Source organism: Ochotona curzoniae, unplaced genomic scaffold (assembly GCF_017591425.1).
Source record: "Ochotona curzoniae isolate NIBS_2020 unplaced genomic scaffold, NIBS_Ocur_1.0 scaffold_4683, whole genome shotgun sequence".
NCBI lineage: Eukaryota > Metazoa > Chordata > Mammalia > Lagomorpha > Ochotonidae > Ochotona > Ochotona curzoniae.
In genome coordinates this window covers 21284443-21302761 of record NW_024467121.1, presented here as the reverse complement: position 1 = coordinate 21302761, position 18319 = coordinate 21284443, and positions in this window count along the sequence as shown.

Here is an 18319-nt window from a genome sequence, read left to right as displayed (position 1 = left end):
TGCCGGACTTTATATTTGCACAAGTCTTCTGTCCCACAATTTTGGGGAAATAAGCCTTAAAATTGATCATAGGGCCCAGCACGATAGTGTAGCAGTTAAGGTCCTCGCCTTGAACATGCTGGGATCCCAAGTGGGCACCGGTTCTAATCCCAGCAGCTCCACTTCCCATCCAGCTCCCTGCTTGTGGTCTGGGAAAGCAGTCAAGGCTGGCCCAAAGCTTTGGGACCCTGCACCCGTGTGGGAGACCTGGAGGAAGTTCCTGCCTCTTGGCTTCGGATCGACACAGCACTGACCGTTGTGGTCACTTGGGGAGTAAAACATCAGATGGAAGATCTTCCTCTCTGTATATCTGCCTTTCCAATTTAAAAAAATTGATCATAAACCCCTTACCAAATAAATCTAATTCTTTGTTTTTGGAAAGTCAGATATACAGAGAGGAGGAGAGACAGATAGGGTCAGAACTGAGCCGATCTGAAGCCAGGAGCCAGGAACTTCCTCTAGGTCTCCCTCATGGGTGCACGGTGATAGGAAGCAGGGCTGCTGGGGTTAGAACCAGCACCCATATGGGATCCCAGCACGTGAGAGGTAAGGACTTTAGCATCTAGGCCATGGTGTCATACCTGATCCTCATATTTTAGATGGCTTTGATGCCAAAATAAATTTATCCTCCCCAAGTGGCCACAGTGGCCGGAGCTGAGCCAGTCTGAAGCCAGGAGTTTCTTTCGGTCTCCCACGTGGGTGCAGGGTCCCAAGGCTTTGGGCTGTCCTCGACTGCTTTCCCAGGCCACAAGCAGGGAGCTAGAAGGGAAGTGGAGCAGCCTGGACAGAAACCAACGCCTGTATGGGATCTGGGTGCATTCAAGGCAAGCTACCAGGCTATCACCGGACCCACTTGCTTGCTCACTCTCTCCCTCCGTGTGTGTGTGTGTGTGTGTGTGTGTGTGTCGCTTGCTCTTTCTCCTTCTCTCTAACTCTCCCTTTCAAATAAAAATGAAGTAAATCTTTAAGGACAGATACAGGCCTACATGGACCTGACACACATGATCTGGCACTGTCATTTTTCTCTGTCTTCTCAGCCCCATTAGAACTTTCTGGAGAGCCAAGAACATGTAATGATGCCTTTACCACCAGAGGGAGATAGACCACCCTTAAACATAGATCTGACTGAGGGGTCAGGTGACCTGCCATTTACCCAGCAAACCAGGCCATCTTGGAGTGCCTCCAGGGACCCTTTTATAATTACATCAAGGCAGCTGGTGTGAGTCCGCAAGCTGGGCTCACCCTGTCATGGGGTAAGTTACCCCGTCATGGATCCAAGGGTCTAGACAAGAGCAAATGAATGTTTTGAGAGGCGGAGCTTGCAAGGCTGTGGCGAGGGCGATGCATTTGTTTGAGACTGAGCCCTGGAGAGCTGAAATGAGAGGAAAGCTGTTGTCTGTCAGCCTTGAGTGGGTGGGAGAGCTGCTGTCCAGGAAGCCATGCCTCTCCTGTTTACCACGTGGGGCAAGGGGCTCACGGACTCTGCCTTCATAAGGTTGCATATGCTGTTAACTGCCCCCTGGCTGTTCAATTGTTTATTGAGGTCATGTTTTACAAATATCTGCCTTGGCTTCTTGATTTTTTTAAAAAAATAACTATGAATCTATGTTCATTTTCTTAGAATGGCAGACAGAAATCTTTGCTCTATTGGCTCACTCCCCGGCTGCTCACTGGGGCTGGGTCAGGTCAAGGCCTGGGGGTCTCCCAACCAGATGGCAGGAACCCAAGGACCTGAGTCGGCATGTACTGTTTTCCCGCGCTGGGTCAGACACGGAGCTAGGTCTTGTACTCTGACACTGTGATATGGGATGCAGGTGTCTCAGCACTGTCTTTACCACCATGCTAAACATCCACCCCCATAGTCATTTTACATTTCTTAAATGGCCCAGGAAGAAGCAGACTCCCCTACACAGTGACTTTAAGTGCCTTAGGAGTCCTCATGTGGTAACTTTCCTCTGGCCTGGACATAGAGCAGCTTGCTGGTTAAGAACTCGGCACTTTCTGGACTGTTCTGGCAAGATGGGGCTGGATCTGTTGATACTGTTTCCTGCATGAACCGGGCCGGCACTGGAGACACCGCAAAGGGCATGAGGATTGATTTGCTTCTGACTCACGTGCTCAGTGGGCAGTTCTGCCAGCACCTAGCTCCTGCAAACGACTACAGCCAGCAGCGCCCAGCAGATGGCGTCTTCCTTGCCCCAGCCGGTACTGTTTTCTCTCTAGGGTTGACAATGGTTCCCCAGTGGACAGTTACTCCTGAAACATCAGAGGGTAGATTTCCAGAAAGTTCCACCAGCACCTCAATGATTTCTCTATCTTCCCAGATCTGGGGTGCTGGGGTCCCAGGGTGCTCTCTCTTAGCCCTGAGGCTGCTCTGGTGTCCCTTCCTTCTTAGAGTTCTTTTTCCTTCTTACCAAGCCACCCCTTCTTCCTGCAATTCTCTGTGATAGTGAATACTTAAAAGATTGACTTATTATTTCCATTTGAAACAGTTACAGAGAGGAAGGGAGAGAGACAGAAAGAGAGAGCTCTTCCACTGGCTGGTTCACTCCCCAAATGACCACAGTGGCCTGAACGGGGCTGAAATGAAGCTGGGAGCCAGGAGCTTCTTCAGAATCTCCCATGTGGATGCAGGGGTCTGAGGACTTGAGCCATCCTCCACTGCCTTCCCAGGCCTTAAGTAGGGAAGTTGGATAGGAAGTGGAGTAGCCAGTACTCAAACTGGCACGCACATGGGATGCTGGTGCTGCAGGCAGAGCCACCGCGCCGTCCCCGTGGACTCTTCTACCTATTAGACTTTCTGTGGTTAATTTGCTGTGCAGTTTCTCTTACTTGGTTGATCTTGAAGGGAATGACTTGCTTAGCTGCTCTCTGACCCCACACAGCTGAGACAGGATTTGCTTCTTTTGGTCTTCACAGCCCCTGGCTCTCTGAGAGGAAATCCCGCTGAGGCAGGTGAGGCTCTGGGACCGAGGACTTTTAGTGTGCGTGGGACAGCTCGTGCCCACGCCATTCACCAACCCTGTGGGCTGCTGGGCACGTGCAGGCAGCTGTTCCAAGCCAAGACACGAGGGAGCCCTCTGGGAGGTTCATACCCCGTGACCAACTTCCTGTCTTCCTGGGACGAAAGAAAGCTGGCTGCCTGTAAGGACGTGCCTTCCGAACTGCCATGCATCCCACCACTTGCCAAGTTTAAGTTTCAGGCTGTGGCAGGTGCCCAGCTGCAATGACAAGCCGAGACCGCGTCCCTGAATGCCGTCAGGAGGGACACACTCCTTCCTAAGTGTACAACGCCCACCTGGTGCTCTTTCTTACCAAACCTAGGATAGCCAGAAGCAAACCTTGACACACAAGCAGAAAGCAGCCACGTTCCCAAGGTGGGAGGAAGGAAAAACTGGAGGCCTGGTGTTCTGAGTTTAAGCTGATTCCTATTTAAGAAAAAGAAGAAGAAGAAGAAGAAAAAACCGAGCAGAATAACCTCAGGTTCTCTTCTGGCTGTGAGAACTAAGATTTGACACCTCATCTGGTTTCCATGACTACCATCGGGTGGCATGATACCGCCAAAGCAAGAACCAGAGCATGTGGTGACTGGGTTCACCTTCCTCCTGTGGCCAGACGATTACTGCAAATGCTTCGTTCATGTAACTCCTCTCCCCTGTGTGTGTCCGCCCTGGTGCTGGTGGATTAAGAGAAGTGCTTCTCTCTGGGCCCCCTGAGTTGGCACCCTCCTCCCAGGGGACATTTTTTTCTGACACTGCTGAGATGCCTTGGCGACCTTGCTCTAGTTATGTAAGTTGTGAGATCAGAGTTCCTGATGAGGATGCTCTCTCAAAATAGTTACAGAAGAATTCTGTGTGCATGTCTCATCAGCAGGTCTTGGAGCAGGTTCATGTTGCTTCTTCCCAAAGAAGCAATTTCAGATCTAGGGCCTTGGCCGAGAGCTGCCCTTGCCACAGACCGGCCACAGGCTACAGGCTGGCTAGAAGACACAGGGGCGTAAGCCTTTGGAGAACCCCAAGTTTTGCTTTCAGGTCCTGGATTGGCCTTCTGTCCTCTCCTTGTCCTCTGACATCTTCCCAGTAACCTGAGTGATGACCCATGGCAGGAGGCCCCACATGCCGGGCTAAGATACAGCAGTGGCCTCTTCTCATGCCTTGCCTGAAGCAAAGTCGCCTTCCAGACACCCTGGAATATCCTGGCTACCTTCCAGCTACGGGGGTTTGCCTCAGGCACATTACCGTCACCTGGGGATAGGAATAAGGTTTTGTATGCATTTTGTTCACTTGTGCAGGTGCCAAGGCCAACTCACAGGTACACTTTAAAAAAATTTTAAAGATTTATTTTATTTGGGCCCAGTGCAATAGCGTAGCAGTTAAAGTCCTCACCTTGAACACACTGGGATCCCGTATGGGCGCCGGTCCTAATCCTAAGAGTCCCACTTCCCATCCAGCTCCCTGCTTGTGGCATGGGAAATTCCAGGCATTTCTTCCGGGTCTCCCACACAGGTGCAGAGTCCCAAGACTTTGGACCATCCTTGACTGCTTTCTCAAGCCATAAGCAGGGAACTGGATGGGAAGCGGGGCTGCAGGGATTAGAACCGGCACCCAAATGGGATCCCAGGGTGTGGAAGGTGAGAACTTTAGCCACTAGGCAATTGTGCTGGGCCCATTGATATACTTCTTGAAAGAAAGGGAGGGCTGCCTTTTACTGAGTACCTGCACAGCCCGTTGTGCTGTGGGGTGCTTGTATGTGTGACATTATGTGGGAGGCTGAATCGTCTAGTGGCTGTGTTCATGAGCTCAAGTGTCAGAAAGAGGTAGACTCCAATTCCATTCCTCCCACTTACAGCTTTGGGAGCCTCTGCTCATGAATTAACCCCCCACACCTCATCTTCCTAATCCATAAAGTGGGAATAATAATGTCATGTCACCAGGTTGTGATGAGGTTTAAATTAGGCCATGCATCTGAGCCACGTCATCTGGCGTGGCAGACATTCATAGGGAAGGCTGCCTGGTAGCGTGGCCGGAGTGAGTAGCCACAGCATCTGTGATCCCAGGAGCAGCTCATATACAGAGAGTGCTACTGCACAGGAAGTTTACGTCCTAAAAAGGCCAAGTCCCAGATGGAAGCCTGAACATGGCAGCTCCGCAGATCCTGGCCAAATCTGTGAACGTGCTGGGATCTGTGTCTCCCGGCCTTGGAACTTGGCATCGAGGTTTGTTTGTTCTGTGCTTAGTGTGTGCTGGGCGTGGTGCTAGGCAACGTGGCCTTATAAAGTTTAAAATCTTATTGTGGAGACAAGGCCAACAAACATAATGTTCACTGCAAGGACAAGACAGGGTGTTTCGCTGAGCCCTGCTTCTGGCAGCAAGTGCAGTGTGCGTGAAGCAGGGGAGAGACACAGCTGCGACCCGCTATGCCACAGGCCTGGGCTCTCAGTCACCATCTCTCAGCTTTGCAGGTTCCACGAGCCAGGGGTACAGCCCCCTCCGGGAAATGGGGCACCTTTGACATGGGGAGTTTGAGGGACTTCTCTAGGGCATGCAGTTAGTAAGTGGCTGAGCCAGAACTTGAATTCTGGTCTCCTGGCCCTTCAACTCTGCAGGATATACCCTCCCCAATAAAGGCAAGTATGACTAGATTTGGCATTATGGTGTAGCAGGTAAAGTCGCCACCAGCGGTGCCAACATCCCATATGGATGCAGCTTCATTCCCGGCTGCCCATGCTAAGGAAAGCAGATGACCCAAGAGCTTGAGCTCCTGTACCCACATGAGAGACCCAGCTGAGTGGAGCTCCTGACACTCGTCTTTGACCTGGCCCAGCCCTGGCAGTTGCAGTCACCTGAGGAAGTTCTCGCTCCTTTTCTGTCTCTCCTTGTTTCAATGACCCTGACTTTCAAAATAAATCCTTTTTTTAAAAAAAATCCTTTTTAAAAATCAGGTGTCAACCGCATTTTCTAGGAGAGGAAACAGAAGGTCAAGAGAAGCTAAGCAGGTGGTGATCACAGCTGGCAGAGCTGGTCTGACCATCTCAGAATCGAAGGCCTTCCCCCTGCACATGCCTTAGGCACCTTTCCTAATAGGAGAAGGGGGTCTATGAAGAAGCAGGCAGCCGCAGAGGCCAGCAAGCCCCTCACTTTACAGAATAAGCTCATCCCAGGCTACCCTCCTCACTGGCAGTTCCACCCTTTTTTTGCCCTGGCTCCGTTGTCCATCACCTGAAAGTCCCGCCTTCCCCATATTGCAGTTTACGCCCAAACCCAGTCTTAAACTCCAGCTCCACCTGGAGGCCTGCAGGCTGCCGAGGAAGCTTAGGTAGGCGGTCGGGAGCCTTAACGACGTTCATTCTCCCTTCTCATTTCCTGGCTCCTGCTGGCACTCAGTAAAGAACAGATGGGAAAACCGGGGCACTAACCGCCAGCCCCGGGAGGATGTGCTGTGCTGGGCGGCCGCACGTCCGCAGCCAGGACAAGGTGTTGAGTCCAGCAGCGTCACCTGGTGGTTGCCACGAGGAACTGCTCCACACGGGGCTCTGGAACGCTGCACCTGCCGCGGCTGCAGGCGGATGAGGGGGAGGCACAAGGGGGACAGACAGGCGCCCTCCAGGCAGCAGTCCACGTTCAAGAAGGACAGTGGTGCTGACAATAGACCAAAAAGGAGTCCCCCGCACCTAGTGGAAGCCTGGAGAATCCTGTCAACAATCCGGAAGGTGCTGGAGAAAAGGTGAGGACCGCCTCTTCCACACCCCTACCTCGCCCCTTCTCCGAGAACTGAAATAAAACCTCTATCCCTGTCGGTTGAGATGGACTATGCCCGGACAAAGCGAGGATCCAAGTTCTTCCCAGCTGGGTGGCAGGGGCCCAAGCGCTTAGGCAATCTTCTGCTGCTTTCCCAGGCAAATTATGGAGCTGAATCAAAAGTGGAGCATCCAGGACATGAACCAGCACCCATAAGTGATGCTGGCATAATAGGTGGTAGGGCCAGACCTAAGCCAGGGGCCTGAAACTATCCTGGTTTCTCACACAATTAGCAGGGGGCAAACACGTGGGCTCTCTTTCGCTGGATCCGGAACAGAATAGTAGGGATTCAAACGGATGTTCCAGAATGGGATGCTGGTGTCCCAGAGGGCACCCTAAGACACTGCACCACAGTGCCAACCTCCAACTGTTTCTTTGTGGATCCCTGTAGATAACTTAACATCTTGTGCTCAGATAATCCATGCCAGGGAGAAAGGGGCATCTTGAAGCTCCTCCTTCCTTCCCCACTCTCACTTCTCCCTTCAGATTCCATCCTCACAGCCACCTGTCTTGCAGCAGTGTGTCCAGCCCTCGCGGGAACACCAGACACCATCTGTGCTTCTGTGTTTGCCACTGCGGCAGAATTCCCTCCCGGGGATGCCGTGTGCACGCTGAATTCTCTGTCATAAAAACAGTCACTGTGGCTGTCGGTGCTTGCGCAGTGGGGAAAGGGCAGCAGGGACTATCTGCAGGCGTTTCTCCAAGAAGCTCACCTCAGGGAGAGTGTCAAGCACAGTCGGAGCACTGAACGAGGGCTTCATCCGGGCTCTGGCCCGGGAGCTGCCGTGCACGGTCAGTGTGCAGAGCCACAGCAGGGCCAGCGGCGGGGTGAGAACGCCCAGGAGTGCAGAAACCCGTCCAGAAGGCAGAGGAGCCCGGAGCGCCCTTTAGCGGCCGCACGACCGCCCAGGTCTGAGAAATCAGGTCCGCCATCTCTCTGATGGGCAGGAATACAGCCTAGGGAGGCGTCACACGGGATAGTTAGTGCAGCTCAGACACAGGTAAATCAAGGCCAGATCCTCCCTGTAGGGTTATCTGATAATGAGATGCTTTCTTTTTTAGGAAAGGATGGATGTTCATAAGACAAATTCACAGTAGCCACTGATTTGGGAATCCCAGCCCTTTTTAGGTGATACAGTGTGTGCTCATGTGTTCTTTTTTAAAAAAAAAATTATTTATTTTTATTGGAAAGTCAGATATACAGAGACAAGGAAAGACAAAAGACCTTCCGTCTGATGATTCACTCCCCAAGCGAGCGTAACGGCTGGTGCTGTGCCGATCCAGAGCCAAGAGCCAGGAACTTCCCCCAGGACTCCCACGTGGGTGCAGGGTCCCAAGGCTTTGGGCCGTCCTCCACTGCTTTCCCAGGCCACAAGCAGGGAGCTGGATGGGAAGTGGGGCTGTTAGGATTAGAACCGGTGACCATATGGGATCTTGGCACGTTCAAGGCAAGGACCTTAGCTGTTATGTATGGCCCTGCCAAGACAACCTTAGGTAGGACTCAATTCAGTAAATCCACAGTAGGTGAGTCTTTAAGTTACTGATATTATGTGGTCTGTAAATGGTGTAATAAATATCTTAATAGCCCTTGGCAGAAAAAAGCATCCCCATCCCCCTGCCTAGATCTGTCTATGAGGAATGCCAGAAAAACAGTCGTTGAAGGACATTTTATAAATATTTTCCTTGTCTCATCGTAAATGTTAAAGTCATTAAAAAAATCAATGAACCAATGAGAAATACTTCTATATCAAACGAGGCCAAAGAGATGACATCAAAAGGAACTTATGAAACTAGATTTGATTTTCTCTATTTGTAAATGACATTATTGGACAATGGGCACAATTTTGGTATGATTTATTCATTATCCCATAGTGTTACATCAATGTTAATTTCCTAATTCTGATCATTGTGCTGTGGTTATGTAAGAGATGCTCTTATTTTTAAGACATACACTAAAATATTTTTGACTAAAGGGAGATATCTTGAAGTTATTTTAAGTGGTTTAGAAGAAACTTTTGAATATATATGTATATATTAAAGATTTATTTGCTTTCTTATTGGAAAGTCAGTGATACAGAGAGGAAGAAAGACAGAGAGGAATATCTTCCAACCGATGATTCACTCCCCAAGTGGCTGCAACAACCAGAGCTGAGCCAATCTGAAGCCAGGAGTCAGGAGCTTCTTCCGGGTCTCTCACACGGGTGCAGGGTCCCAAGACTTTGTGCCATTCTTGACTACTTTCCCATGCCACAAACAGGGAGCTGGATGGGAAGTAGAGCTGCTGGGATTAGAACAAATGCCTTTATTGAATCCCAGTGCATGCAAGGTGAGGATTTTAGCTGCTAAGCCACCATACTGGGCCGGAGTGTGCATATTTAAATTCTTGTCTATTAAGTTGGATTTTGAGACAGTTCAAGGCAAAGACATACACAGAGAGAAAGAGAGAAAGAGACTGTATATCCTTTGATTCATTTCCAAAATGCCAACAAGAGCCAAGTTGGGGTCAGTTCAATGTCAGGAGCCAAGAACTCAGTCTAGGGCTCCCAGATGGGTAACAGGGACTTGAGGACTTAAGATAGCATCTTCTGCCTCCAGGCTATGATTAGCAGGTAGCAAGATGGGGAGCAGAAGCAGAGCTGGAATCCATGTATGAAGTGTGAACATCTTCAGGGGGCTTAATTGCTGAGCCAGAGCCTACCCCCATATGCCTATTGAGAGAGAGAGGGAGAGAGAATGACCAAGAAGAAGAAGCAAAATGTCGGTAACAGATGAGTCTGGATAAAAGAGTAGGCAGAATTTCTTTGTACTACTTTTCCAATTTTATAAGTTCTTAACTCTTAGCAATAGCAGAATATTTATGGGCCAACTGATATAATGTCTTAGAAAGATGGTAGGAATGGCATTAGTCAGACTGGCAAAACAGTGATGATTTTTTATGTTAGATGATGTACATTCATGTGGGCTTCATTATACCACTCTCTTGGGTATACCAAAAATGTGCAACATGAGTTTTCCAGTCATGAAACTAGATGAGTACACAAGGCTGAAGGAAAATGAAGGGTTTGGATATAAAGGAGAACCAGACTGATGCAAATTCCTGGGGAGTAAGAAGCTTGATCTCGGAGAGGGCTTTGAAGTCCATCATGTTTTCATGTTAGTCTGTGGTTATTTATTTATTTGAAGTCAGAGTTGGAGTGAATGACAGAGGGAGAAAGACAGAGAGATCTTCTGTCTGTTAGTTTATTTCCTAGATGACCACAACAGCCAGGGCTGGGCCAGGCCAAAATTAGGAGCTTCATGCAGGTCTCCCATAGGGGTGCTCCATCCTGAATTCTGTTCTTCCTTGTGAATTGAGGTTGGCTCTGCCCAATTTGCCCCATTCCAGTTGCAGCTTGGCCCACTCCACATCCTGTTTTAGGATGCACATTCGGGTGTTGCTGCCTTGGCCTGCACAAACTGTTGTCGGTTCCTTTACCTGTAAGTGATGGCAGGTTCCATGGTCACACCTAGCTCAGCCCATCACCACCCCAACTCTTAAGCTAACCAACGGGACATACTAGTACCTAACAGAATGATGGATCAGGAGACAAGTCACATGAGGCAGGGCCATGACATTAACCAGCAAATGAGAGAACCATTCCTGGGGGTAGATTCCATGGGGGATGTGGGCCAAACTCTGTGGAAATACTAGTCCCACTGGTTAGCTCAAGTGTTGGGGTGGTGATGGACAAAACTAGGTGTGACCAAGGAACCAGCCATAGCTCATGGGTAAAGGAACCGACAAAAGTCTGGACTGGTCAAGGCAGCAGCACCAGGATGTACATCCTAAAACAGGATGTGGGGTGGGATGGGCTGCAACATTCACCAGCTCATACAAGGCCAAATGGAAGGCCAGAGTATGCTGGACACTGGCCTAACATCCACTGGCATGAGAACTGGGTCTGGGAGTGGGTCAAGTGGAGGAACTTGGGAAACTCCGCTGGTGGGTCATAGCTCCTGCTGGTGAACACATGGTCCAGGCCTGGGTGGTTAGACAAGCTGGACAAAGTAGCCCCAATGGCTGGCTAATGTGTGGGTCAGTAATGGAATGGGGTGGATTGGGCAGGGCCAAGCAAACATAAGCTCACAAGCAAAAACAGAAATCAGGATGGAGCATAAGCCATGCCAAGCTAGGCTCTTATACCTACTGGTTTGCATGAGCCAGGGACGCTAGGCCAAGGCATCAAAGGCAAAGGCCAAGACAGGTGAGGGACTTTGCCAAGCTGAGTCAGAGCAACCACCGGCATGCACACGATCTTTGGCTGGGAACAGGCCCAGTTGGAGAGCTAAGGGGACACCCTAGCTGGGTTGAGGTTCCCACTGAGGAGTGCGGGGGCTGGAGTGGAGGCTGCATTCTGGCCTGGATATGGCTGCAATCCCCCTTGGCACAAATGTGGACTGGGACTGGACGCACCAAGCCAGACTAGACTCCAATACCATCTGGTGTCCTGGAGGACCAGGGTAGATGTGCGATGCACTAGGCTGGGTCTCTGCCCCTACTGAGCCATGTGTGAGCCGTGTTTGGATATGGACGAGCCTTGGCTGGGCTGAAACATCCAACAATAAGAATATCAGAATGGGTTGAAGGCTAGCAAGGAAAAGCCACTGTTCCTGCTAGGACAGAAGGTGTACCGAGTAAGGCCAGCTCATGGACCCACTGATACGTGTGCAATCTGGCACTGGGAGATGTTCTGATGGAGGAGGCTGGGCAACTCCTCTGTTGGGACACAATCCCTGCAGGTAAGCACAAGAAGCACGATAAGGAACATCCCAGACCAGGCCAGGGAAAGGTACCCATTTGGCACAGGTCAGGGGCGGACCAGGCTGAAACAGTTCATGTCAGCCTCTGGCGAATCCGAGCACCAGAACAGTGTGGGTCGGGCCGGGTATGGTCCCAACACATACCAATACACATTACAGCTGGGTTAGGGTACATGCTGTGCTGGGCTTAATTGTAACCCTCACCAGCTGGAATTCAGGCCGGGCCAGGCTGGGCCAGGCTACAGTGCCCACTAGCAAACCCAAGGTTAGGTGGGCTATGCCAGACTGGGACACAACACTAGTAGGAACCAGGGAGGAAGGAGCTAAAGCTGGTAGGGGGAATGTGGAGGGTGCCCCTGCTGGAACACCTCACCCACTGGAGAGCATGAGTTGGAATGGGGGCAGACCAGACCATGCAGGGCTACAACACCTTTGGGTCTCATGTGAGCCAGATCAGGGAAGAACCAGGCTTGGTTGACTGTCCCTACTGGTGCAAACATAAAACAGAATGGGTGAGGGTTGGTTGGGCTTTGCCGCAGCATCAGATAGCAGATGCTGGCACCGGTGGCTAATCTGTTAGCTTAAACTACAGAACCATCTGGAGAGTGCATAATCTAAGAGTGGGAGTGGCCTAGTAGGGAAATAGTGGGCACCTCCCTTTGGGTTACCAGTCCCACTGGAGAGCATGAAAACCAGGACAGGGGCAGGGGTGGCTAGACAGAAAGGCACCCACCAGCATGTGTGCGGGCTGGATAGTGGAGCTGGTTGGGTTGAACTAGGCTTCAATGCCCATTGACATGTATGAGAACTAAATGGGATACGGGAGAAACTGAACAAGTCTGTAGTACATAATGGCAAGCATGAGAACCAGGGTAGGGGGCAGGCCTGGCGGGGGTTATGGGAGTCACCCCGACTAGGCTGCAGCTCCCACTGATTTATGTGAGAGCCGAGTATGAAGTGGGCAGGATCAAGCTGGACTGCAACAACCATTGGTTCGCATGGAAGACAGGGCTGGAAACAGAACTGACATAGCAATTGCAATGAGCAGCATGTATAAAAGCTGATTGGGGCAATGGACTGTGCCAGACCCTGTACTTGTAAGTACACACAAGAATCAGGTCTGGGATCACCTCAGACGAAGTTTCTTTGGAAATCCCTCCAACTGAACTGCTGATCTCATAACCCCAACCATGAAGAGACTATGTCAGCCAGTGGATTCTGAAGAGATTTCATCGTGCTTGGAATGGTGAGATTGGCAACAATTCAGAACTGTTGAACTATCATAACTGCTTGAGCAAGACCCTTGGATCATACCCCACATCAGGGACCTGGGATGGATGGGAAGCTGGGTGGGGCTTCTCCCCTTATCCCCCCATTTACCCCAGATACAGAAAAAAAAGAAAATGTGGAAAAATAGTCTTACCCACTTTCCTGAAGCCCTCGAACCTTTGTGCCCTAATTAACCATGTAAAGATTGTCAAAATAAAGAAAAGAAATAACACTAAAACATCTCATTGTTAAGATTATTTTTCCCTCTCTCTGAAAAATTTGTTTAAAAGAAAGCTCTTTTTTAAAAATTTGTTTTTCTTGGAAATGCAGATATACAGAGAGAAGGAGAGACAGAAAGATCTTCTGTCCATTGGTTCACTCACCAAGTGGCCACAGCAGTCGGAGCTGAGCTGATCCAAAGCCAGAAACCAGGAACCTCTTTAGGGTCTCTCACATGGGTATAGGATCCTAAGGCCTTCAGTCATCCTTCACTACTTTCCCAGGCCACAAGCAGGGAGTTAGATGCGAAGCGGAGCAGCTGAGACACAACCTGGCACCCATATGGGATCCCGGTGCTTGCATGGCAAGGATTTATTCACTAGCCTATCGTGTTGGGCACAACAATAGCTCTTAAAACACACACACACACACACACACACACACACACACATACACTGGCTAACATGGTAATGTAGGAGGTTAAACCTCCGTTTGTGGCATCTCATATGAATACCAGTTCAAGTCCTGGATGCTTCAGTTCTGATCCAGCTCCCTGCTCGTGGCCTGGGAAAACAGCAAAGAGAATGGCTGAAATCTTGGGATCCTGCACTCATGTGGGAAGCGTGGAAGAAGTTCCTGGTTTCGGCCTTGTATATCCCTGGCTGTTGTGTACGTTTGAGGAGTGAACCAGCAGATGCAAGTTATGTGTGTGTGTGTGTGTCTGTCCTCCTCTCTCTGTAAGTCTGTTTTTCAGATAATAAATTTCAAACAAAAAACCTGTTTTTAAAGACCCAAGCAAGGCCCAGCACCATAACCTAGTGACTAAAGTCCTTGTCTTGCATGCACTGGAATTCCATATGAGTGCCAGTTCATATCCCAGCTGTTTCACCTCCCATCCAGCTCCCTGCTCATGGCCTTGGAAAAAAGTAGAGGATGGCCTAAAGTTTGGAACCCTGCACCCTTGTGGGAGACCTGGAAGAAGCTCCTGGCTTTAGGTCAATTAAGTTCTAGCCTTGCAGCCACTTGGTTAGTGAACTTGCGGGCGGAAGATCTTTCTATCTCTCCTTGTGTCTGTAAGTCTGTCTTTTCAATAAAAATAAATAAATCTTAAAAAACAAAACAAAACACCAACAGAAACCCAGAAGCTCTGTCTGCAGTGAGGGCGTAATGTGGAGGTTGTGGGAGCTTGGACACTGCCCAGATAATCTTGTGGGAAATCTTTGCAGCCGCATAAGCGTTAGTCAGATTCTGCCTCTGGGAAGATGAAGCAGTCAGTTGTTCTTTGCTGTAGTTTATTTGTAAAGAAGTTCCCTCTGGGGCCGGTGCTCTGTCACAGTGGGTAAACCTGCCTCTTGTGACACCAGCATCCCCCATGGATTCATGTTCCAGCTGCTTCTCTTCCAAACCAGCTCCCTGCTGATATGGCCTGGAAAATGTGTCAGGGAAGATAGGCCAAGTGTTTGGCCCCTGCCACCCATGTGGGAGACCTGGGAAAGCTCCTAGCTCCTCCCTCTCCTTTATTAATCCTATATTTCAAACAAACAAACAAGCAAAAATCCCCTAAAACCAAAAAGCTATTTTCCTTTCCTTCCCCTGATTATCAAAACACAATCTAATACAAAATCTTGGAGCCGTATATACTCGCCAGGAGTTTGAAGACTTTTATCATTGCAATAGCTATAAAAAGCAGTCCAGGTTAAGGTTCATGTACTGTTGTGTACAAACTAGTCCGCGGTGTACCGTGATGGACTCTTGATAAACACACAAGCATAAGGTGGAGAAACACAAAAAAACATATCAAGAGGTTTTCACTCAGTAACCTCTGATCTGAAAACCCGTTGTAAGAAACTTTCAAAGAAGGAAGAGTCATAGAATGTACAGTAGCATTATTCATAGTCATGATATCTTGGAAACAGTCTATACATCAATAGGAAGAGGCAGGAAGTAATACCGAGAGAATGGGGACTATGAGCTATTTAAGTAAATCATGAAATGTGAAGGGAGAAGGGGTGGGACAGAGTTGATCCTGTAGATCGTACCCAGGTTATAGAGGGTGATGTGTCCCCACAGCAATGACCTGCTCACAGTCTGGGTTCCCTTGACCAGTCTGCAGGGATGATGAGAGGCAGAATGGGTACAAGAATGGGATCTTGCTATAACCAAGCATAGAGCAGCAAGATCATACAGTGTATAGCTTTAATATTCCTCATTCAGCCAGGTGATGTTTTTAGGGCGTTCTGATGAAACACTGCTAGGCTGTGCTTCAAGGCTGGATTGTTGGCCAGAGCCACCCAGGTGAAGATGGGGTGAGCCTCCCCACTCACAGATCTTTTCAACGACCTAGTGGCCATCTTGTGGCAAGATTGGAGCCCAGCTGAGCAGCTTTGGTTTTTGTCCAGCTATCCCAAATATTTTCTCTTCTTGTCACATTTCCTGTGAAATCAGCCCATCCCTTCTCCCTTCCCCAGTCTCCCTCGCCCTCTGCCTTCTTTACAGCTCCAAAAGGGAAAGACAACCCAAATCCTTCTCACTAAGGTAGTCTTAAGACGTCAATCTGCTATTCTTCATCTTTCAATAAAGTAAATTTTCTCTTTGCTCAACCCTGATTGAATTCTGCACCAGGGACAGGGGCAGGCTTTCAGGAACAGGGAGCCAGCACTTGCGTCCACAGCTTTGCTCTATGGGGCACCATTTTCTTGCATGTGCCTGGCATGGGTCAGGAGGTAATCGCTGCACAGAAATAATCCAGATTTTCAGGTGAGACACTTCTGGGAAGTGCTACAAATACCTGCCAAAGGCACAGTCTCGCATCCTTGTTCACTTTATTTGTTTTTCTGGAAGCAATCCTCCTACAGCAGATGTTTTCAAAGACTGGTCTCAGACCGGTTGTGTGAGCATGACCTGAGAGCCTGTGAGAAAGGCCAATGCTGAGCCACCCCAGCTCCTCTGGCTCAGGAAATGGGGGCAGCAAGCTATGTTTGAACAGAACCTGGAGTGATCCTTATCCCTTGGGGTGTTTGAGAAGTGCAGGCTAAGGATTGTGCTCCCCAGAGAGACTCCATACTTTGTTGATCCTTGTTCTGAGATTCTCATGATTTTCTCTCCTGATCCTGAGGTCAGCGCTCATTGAACCTGCTCATTGATTCTTGTGTTTATGCTTACAAAACTCTCTTTGCTAATTATTTGCAAATGTGAAGATATCTTTTGGATGAAAAAGAAAGCAAAATGAAAGCAAACAGTATAAGACTTGACTCATTCATGTCTTCTGACTAGTTTGATCTTTATTGTAACACAGCTGTCTGGACTGATGTGGCAGCTGGAGAATCATGAGGGTATTAGCAGGTGTCCAACAGGACTTCTTAGGAAATCCAAATGATTGGATTCCAACATGTTCAACTGGGGAGAACCAACTGTATCAGAATACTCCAAAGGAGCAGAATCAGTAAGGGCTCTGTGTGTGTGTGTGTGTGTGTGTGTGTGTGTGTGTGTGTGTATGTATGAAATATATTTATTTTAAGGAACTGGCTTAGGCAGTTGTGAGAGCTGGCAAGTCAAATCAAAAGGCAGGCAAGCGAACTGGAGAGCTTGTCCTGGCAGGCATTCAGCTGGGGAGGGAAAGTCAGGTTCATGGACTTGTTGCAGACTGTGTCAAAGGGCAATCTGGAGGCAGAATTCCTTCTTCCACAGGGATTTGACAGGATGAGGCCACTCACATTGTAGAAGATCATCTGCTTTCATCATAGTCTACTGATTTAAATGCTAACCCGATCCAGAAACTATCTTTACAAAACCTTCTAGGCAATGTTTGATATAGTTAACCAAGCTGGCCACATGAAATTAATCATCACGCCAACAAACAAATGTTTGAGGGGGGAGTTTGGTGCAGTGGTTAGGATGCCGCTTGGGACATTCCTTATTGGAGTGCCTGTGTTCAAGTCTCAGTTCTGCTTCCACTTCGAGTTTCCTGTTAGCATGCGTCCTGGGAGGCAGCAAGTGATGGCTCAAGTACTTGGTCCCTGCCACCCACACGGTAGGGAGGGTCAGAATAAGTTCCTGACTCCTGGCATTGGCCTGTCGCTGCAGACATCTGAGGAGTTTACCAGCAGATGGAAGATCTCTCTCTCTCTCTGTCTCCGTCTATGGTTTAAAATCTCTTTCTTCATTTCAAAATAAATACATACAAAATAAAATGATTGAGAACCCTGAATTTCCTAAACTGCATTTTTCTACCCTGTGAAAGCAGTTGAAGTGCTATCCAAAGGTTCATGTGGTTAAGATACTGGTTCAGAGCAAATTCCAGCCTGATAAGCCTCCAATGGACCTGATTTCCCTTCCCAGCTGAGTGTCTGTCAGGACAAGGAGGTAAACTGGTAACTCCTCCTTCACTCTTCATTTTCCTGAGCCTTGGCATGCAGTGGGTGGCCAAACTGGTTTTCTTTTTCTTTTTTTTTTTTTATTGTTGCTTACATTATATTATGTAGTACAGTTTTATAGGCGCTGGGGATCCCCCCCACCCCTCCCATACCCCTCCCCCCATGGTGGATTCCTCCACCTTGTTGCATAACCATAGTTCAAGTTCAGTTGAGATTCATTGCTTGCAAACACCTGCCTAGCATAAAGTTCAGCGTCTTATTGTCCAGATAAGTTCAGCGGCCTCTTGGGGAGACCCTCTATGGTCTGAAGATAGGTCTAACAGAGTAAAGATCCAGTCAGTTAAAAGCCCCAACAAGGCCTCAGTATCATTATACAACATTATGGAATTAATTGACATAGTATTGGGTAAACAATATGTTAAAAATAATGCAAGTTCCATTCTTCGAAACATCTGGGTTGAGACAGTATCAATGACAGGTTCAAAAAATAACAAACCACCAAACAAAAAATTACAGGTTAAATCAAGGCAAACATGTGGTATCTAATCTTTTGGGATTCGCTCATTTCCCTTAGCATTATAGTTTCCAGTTGTGCCCATTTAGCCACAAAGAACTGCATTTTGTTTTTTTTAATAGCTGAGTAGTATTCCATGGAGTAGATGAACCAAAGCTTTCTTATCCAATCTTCTGCTGATGGGCATTTCGGTTGCTTCCATGTTTTCGCAATTACTGATTGTGCTGCAATGAACATAGGGATGCATGTTGGTTTCTCGTAAAACAGGTGTTTTGGATATATTCCTAGGAGTGCTATTGCTGGGTCAT